Raw genomic sequence first — 7,761 nt, 5'->3', positions numbered from 1 at the left:
TTCTAGACTCAATGAGAAAGAACTATCTCTAACTCTTTTAAATAGAGAGATTAAACCCAGTGTAAATGTCAAATGGTTAGGAGTATGGTTAAACTCCAAGTTGAATTTTAAATATCACATTCAACAAAGAACTGTCAAGGCAGAAAGACTATTGAACAACATAATCAGACTATCAAATACAGAGAGAGGTCTATCCTTTCAGGCTATGAGACAGTTATATATAGCCTGTATCACATCAGTAGCTGATTATGGAGTTCAAGTTTGGTGGAATAATCAAGGGAATTTCACTGAACTCTTTCAAAGTCTGCAAAACAGTGCCTTGAGAAGAATTCTGGGAGCATTCAAATCATCTTCTATTAAAGCAATGGAAATTGAAGCTTCAATTCCTCCTCCTGCTATTAGATTTGAAAAGGCCTGTATGAACTATGCTCTGAGAGTTGTAAAGATGAGCTCAAATCATATAATCAGAGAAAGAGTCTCTTCTTCATTTCCATCAATTAACTCTGGAAATGAACTGGATTGGAATAGATTTCTTGATTGAAATGAAAATAATTCTTCAAAGAAAATGCCTTCTCAACTGTACAGACTATGCTCTCTGATTAAAAATCAATTTTCTTCTTTAAATATTGAAAAAGTTGATCATGAGAAGTTATCTCCCTGGAGAGAAAAGCTTGAATCTCTTATAGACTTACAAATAAGTGAACTATCAAAAGAGAAAGAATATGAACAGCATTTGAAGAGAATTTCTACAATCAATATAAAAGACTCTATTCTGGTTTATTCAGATGGCTCAAAAAATGAGAACTTGAATAGATTAGGCGCAGGCATTGCTTATACTGAAGATAATATTAATTTTATCTCAGATTTCTGGAATCTAGGCTCTGAATGTGAAGTCTTTGATGCTGAACTATTTGCAATAGTGAAAGCTTTCAAACTCATTGAAATAAAATCTCATAAAAGAGGAAATTGTTTGAAAGAGGCATGGATATTCTCTGATAGTCAAGCTGCTTTAAAAAGACTTAGAAATAGTCAGATTCATAATGGTCAAATGAATCTTGAACTGATCTTAAACTCTGTTTTGAAAATTCAAAAGAGAAGAACATCAAAGCTGATAATTCATCTACACTGGGTTCCTGCTCACATGAATATTCATGATAATGAATTGGCTGATTCAGCTGCAAAAAAGGGTGCAGAATTAAGCAGATCTATTCAAAAAATTGTGTCCTGGTCTTTTATAAAGAGAAAAATAAAAGAATCTTGTTTAGACAAGTGGAATGAAAGCTGGCAGAAACAAAAGAAGAGTATACATTATTCAAGATTTGAAACAAAACCCAAGTGGAAATCTTGTTCAATTAAATGTAAAAAGAAAATATTCTCATCTATAATACAGCTGAAACTAGGACATGGCTATTTCAAATCTTATATACAAAGATTTGATGATAGATTTGACTCAATAGAATGCTCATTCTGCAATACAAATGAGAATCCTGAGCATATTGTAATGCACTGTGCATTATACAATAGTCTCAGAGCCAGATTGAAAGAGAAGTATGATCTAAATCAATTAAATATGAGATTCTTATTCTCAACTGAGACAGGAATTAAATACTTAATAGACTTTCTATCAGAAACTCAAGCAGCTACAAGAAAATGGCTAAATTCAGAATTATCTGAGTATGAAGAGGAGGAAATAAATCAGATATAGTCTGTTAAAACAGCTATACACTCTCTTTTAATAATTTGTTTTGTTATAGTCTCTCTTTACTTTATCTTTTTCTTTATCTTTTTCTTTCAATTTCTTTCTATCTATTTATTTAATGTGTCTATCTTTGAGACTGTGTTCTTTTTCTCTTTTCTTTTGTCATGATATTGTCAAATGATTTCAAAGTATCAAAAGATGTTAAAACACTGCAATTTGTAAACAGTTTTTGTATTCTGGGCTGGAATTTTCTGATTTTGCATATCTGAAATTGATGAATGTATAATAGTTAACTTTACAGACATAGAAAAAACCCTGAGAACTAAAGTTCTCAGGTAGATGTCATAGTCTCTGACTGCATACATCTATAATTGAAGAATAATAATAATAATAATAATAATAATGATGATAGAGAGGCTAGAGAGTGAAAAAGATGATAGAGAGAGATGATAGAGATGATAGAAGTGAGAGAGATAATAGAGATGGTAAGAGAGGGGTAGAATGATAAGATGAGAATAGAGATAGAGAGTGAAAGTGATAGAGAGTGCTGTGAGGCAGTAGAGGCAGTGATGGTGATAGAGAGAGTAGAGGTAGTAGAGGTGGTAGAGGTGGTAAGAGTGAGTGATAAGATGAGAATAGAGGTATGAAGTGGAAGTGATAGAGGGTGTTACGGGGCGTTAGAGGCGGTGGTGGTAGATAGATGCAATTGGCAGGCGCCACTACATATCCATGGATTTTTGATGGGGTGCATGAGATGTCACGTGAGGTCACGTTACAGGGCATTTTACTCGGAAAAGTTGGTTTTTCTATAATATATAGAGAGATGATTATTCACATATTATCTTCTTATTAGAAATGATTATTCATCAAGAGATATCTGAATGTGTAATAATATGTAAGAAAGAGAAATAATCAGTTAAAGTGAACACTGAGTTTTCAGATAGAAGCTTACTTCTCAGTCACTCTGATCTCATAACAAGATCTTATGAAGAGAACAAGATCTTACAAAGAGAATATCAGTGAAAGATCTGAGAGTTCTGACACTACAGATGTATGAAATATTCATAAAATTACACTTCTTCTGATTTCACAGATATCACACGTCTGATAATCAATATAATCATGTCTAACAATAGTATGAGAGAACTCTCAAATATGAGCATAGATACAGTGTCACAGTGACTCCGAGCAATGTTGAAATTACAATAACAATAAATAGCTAATATGTATACAACTCAATAACATCAATATAAAGAAATTCAATAATTATCTCAACAAGAAATCCCTGCACAGACAATTTTAATATCAATAAAATTGAATACAAAAGTGCTGAAAGAACACTTAGATACTTCTGCATATTTCAATACTTCTGATCTCACTCTCTACTCATCATGAAGAATGAAAATGCTCACGAAACTGAGTGTAGATGAAGATGTCATTAATTTATTAATCAATCAAGATTAGTATATCAATGAATAATTGAAGAATCATATAAAACAGAAGTTTCATTCATAAATGAAAGCATGTGAATCAGTGTTGTGAATGTCTGATAATATCATCAAACATTCTGATGTTCTGTTTCAAGACACTGTCATGCAACAGAAAGTATTAGATTGATTGCAGAGTATCTGACAGAGAAACACTTCTCTTACAACATTCATCTCTGACTTTAATATTAAGATTTTAGAAGTAGGTGATCAATCTTGAGAGAATTGAATACAAATTAGTATGCTTAAGAAGACATTAACTTTCAAACTCTTACAGACTCTTGTAAGTGTAGATGAAGACCAGACTTATAAAGATTTCTGCACACAGCTTCAGACATTGAATAACTATCTTATCAAGCTCAAGAGTATACAGAACAGTGACAGAAGATGTTATACTTACACACCTGTACTGAGAAATAACTCAGTCACTCACACATCTGTGCTGAGAAATAACAATAATAATGCAGATGCTATGAACTGAGTAGACTTGAATATCTATACATAAGTAAGTGTCTTCACTGTCTGAACAGGCTTCTGAGTCTCTGAGATCACTCTCAAAGAAGTTGTCAATTGACATCAATGAGAAGTGTGTATCAACTGTAATTAATTAAGATACATTGCTTTCAACTGTCAATTAATATATGTGTCTTCTTGTTCAAAGAATGAATCAGCATCTATCTGTGTCAATCATGTTACATTAGAAGAGAATTTGAAAGATAACTATGAGAATACTCTGATAAATCAGGGAAAAGATTAGCTTCTATTCAAATTCACACAAGCAGAAGCTTGAAGAGATCAGATGATAATGATTTGAAGAGAAAATAATAATGAATGTAATTCTTATATCTACTATGATAGATAACATGTATAATATAAAAGCCATGATAGACAGTGATCTATGTCATTATGCAATGATTAAATCTTCAACTATAAGATGTTATAATCTTCAGTGTATCTTCTTATCAAGACTCTAACTTCTTGCAGAATTTGATGATTCAAAAGAAATTTACACTTGTTGTGTGGTGAAACTAAACATAGATGTTGAAGAACATCAATATGAAGATGTCTATGCGTATGAAGTTAAAAATCTTGACTATAATCTCATGCTAGAACTTGTCTGACTATCTGAACAAGACATCTTGTTAAATACTTAAAACAGAAGCTTAATATTCTCTAATAATAATAGAATTTATGAAAATGATATTCACAAGACTATGAATCTTACACAGATCTCTATCAACATTTATGAAATGCTCTGAAAAAGAAGTCATTATTAAAACTGCTGACAGAGTTGCTGACAAAGTTATCAACAGCAGAATTATATATCAATCTATTTCATCAGTCTGACTAATATCAAAAAGACTCTAGAAAAGTTATTCTGTATTATAATAACACATTCTTATATGAAACTTTCTCAATAATATCATGAATATCTAGATGTCTTCTGATAAGATAATATTATGAATATACTTCTCTTATAAGGCTCAGAAGTGAATCACAGTATCAAATTAGAAAGGAAGAATGATAAAGACTCTGAATTATTATAAGACTCTCTTTATAACATGTTCTGAGATGAACTTCTTCTTCTTTGAAAGACACTCAATAATGATCTTTTAAATAAAGAATTCATATATATTAGTAACTCTTTCACTGCAGTCTCTATTCTCTTTGCAAAGAAATCAGGTGAAGAACTCTAATTATGTATGAACTATTAAGAACTGAACAGATTAATAAAGAAGAACTGTTATTATTTATCTCTTATCAATGAAACTCTAGCTTACATTTAACAAGCTCAATAGTTTATAAAGTTAGATATCATTACTGTGTTTCATAAGATTCACATCACTGAAGAAGATGAGTGACTTATAGCATGCTGAATATAATATAATCTCTTTGAATGAGTAGTTACACTGTTTGAACTGACTAATGCTCTCAGCATATTTCAGAAGTATATTAACTAAGCACTCTGAGATTTTCCTGATAAATTCATATCTATGTATCTTAATAACATTCTCATCTTCACTGATGAGTTCAAGAAAGAATATCAAGAACATGTATAAAAGATATTACAATAACTACAGAAAGCAGAACTACTGATAGACATAGATAAATGTAATTTTGAGATTAAAAGTATAAAATATCTAGACTTTATCATAGATAGACTGGCCGCTGGGACCATGAATTTCACATTTGATCTCATTTGGTCTGGTTCCATACATTTCTTGGCGTGAATCCCGCTGGGACTAATCATTAAATAAACATGCAAAGTGACTATATATCAGATCTCAAAATGAAACCATGACTTGAAAAAAATGAGAAAGTGGTTCCATTTGGTCTCATTTAGTCCCATTCTTGGCATAAAGTTACTATTTTTAGACATTTTAAGGTTTTTTTTAGACTATTTTTAATTTTTTAAAAAGTAACGCTTTTTGATAATGCTCAAATGAGATTTAAAGCCATTTAAAGCAATAAAAATAATTTAAATTGAGAAGTGAAAATCATGGTCCCATTTGAAAAATGTGACAAGAGTAGACAGTAAGTCTCACTGAGATAGTATGAGACTACTATCTAATGTTAGAACCGTGTAATGGAATCTGTCGAATTGACAATGGAACTATCAAAAATTCTGGTCCTGGTCCCAGACACGGTCACACGGTCAGTCTAATCATAGAAGCTAGTAAGAGAATCTGAATAAATTCTGACAAGGTCTCTGCTATTCTTGAATGAGAGACTCTGCACACTGTGAAAGATGCACAAAGCTTCATCAGATTCACTAACTTCTATCAGTGATTTTTACAGAACATTTCAGATATCATGAAATTACTTACAGAACTTACTAAGAAAGACTTAGTATTTCAATAATCAGCAGACATCAAAGCTACATTTATACAAATGAAGAAGATGTTTATTAATACCTCTCTACTGATAATATTCAATTCTGATTATGAGACAGTTATTGAAGCTGATTTCTCAGACTATGTCACAGAAGAAGCTATATTGTAATATAATAATGAAGAAGTCTTATAATCATATATCTTTATATCTAAGAAACTGAGTCCTGCTGAATGCAATTATGAGATCTATAATAAGAAACTTCTTATAATTGTATACTGTCTAGAAGAATGAGACTCTGAACTCTGAAGTGTCTCTGAATTTAAGATAATCACAGATGATAAGAATTTCAAGTACTTCACTACTATCTGTAAACTCACTGAATAACAGATATAATAATCTGAGTTCTTAAGCTGCTTTCATTTTATAATACACTACTGTTCTGACAGTCAGAACTTGATGACAGATACTCTCTTATAACAACAGCAAGGTATGCCTTGCAATATAACAGACACCTGTTGAATGAACTGAGAATATCAGCTCTTAGATCTGAAGATATTAGTTGATCAAGATGAAACAGCTCATGACACTATCTATACTTCTTCAATTAGAACTGTTACTGATATCTCAACTTCTTCTGAACCTATATTAGATAAACTATGATATACAGCAGCTTAAACTGATGAACTTCTTTAAGCACTTAGTGAAGCAGTATAATAAGAAGTACTCTGATTTCTCTCAGAACTATATATAAGAACTGACATCTCAGAGTGTTCAATTAATAATAATAATACTCTACAATTCTGCAAATGATGCTGAGTTCTTCACTCTGAACTCTTATGTATCTGAATAATGCAAGAGATGCATGACTAGACTGGCCGCCGGGACCATGAATTTCATGTTTGGTCTCATTTGGTCTGATCTCATACATTTCTTGGCGTGAATCCCGCTGGGACTGGCTATCAAAAAAACATGTAAAGTGACTATATATCAGATCTTAAAATGAAATCATGACTTGAAAAAAATGAGAAAGTAATCTCATTTGATTCCATTTAGTTCCATTCTTAGCATAAAGTTACTATTTTTAGACATTTTAAGGTTTTTTTTAGACTATTTTTAATTTTTTAAAAAGTAACGCTTTTTGATAACACTCAAATGAGATTTAAAGTTATTTAAAGCAATAAAAATAATTTAAATTGAGAAGTAGAAATCATGCTCTCATTTGGAAAATGTGACAAGAGTAGACAGTAAGTCTCACTGAGACAGTATGAAACTACTATCTAATGTTAAAACCGTGTAATGGGATCAGTCGAATTGATAATGAGACTATCAAAAAATCTAGTTCTGGTCCCAGACACGGTCACACGGTCAGTCTATGCATGACTCTTATATAACTGATTATTCAGGTTTTAAACAATTATATTGAATAGTCTCTCAAGAGTTCTACTGATCTGAGATATTAAACAGTATCAGATGTTTCATCTGAAACTGTAACTATTGTTTCTCTATCATTTTATGAAAGAACTGTAAACAAGACCTGCTGAAATCACTTAATATCTCTGATAGAATCTGATAAGATATGATAATTAACTTCACTATTAATCTTTCTGAGAGTAATAGCTGTAGAAATATCCTGATCATTAAGAACTGATTGAGCAAGAGTATAATATTGAAACTCTGTAACAAGATAGATACTGAATAAGTCAATGAAGCTTTTCTAAGAAGTCTGTTCTATCAGATACA

The sequence above is a fragment of the Blastomyces dermatitidis genome (genome assembly GCF_000003525.1).
Source record: "Blastomyces dermatitidis ER-3 genomic scaffold supercont1.7, whole genome shotgun sequence".
Taxonomy (NCBI): Eukaryota; Fungi; Ascomycota; class Eurotiomycetes; order Onygenales; family Ajellomycetaceae; genus Blastomyces; species Blastomyces dermatitidis.
Note: the sequence above shows the minus strand (reverse complement) of the source record.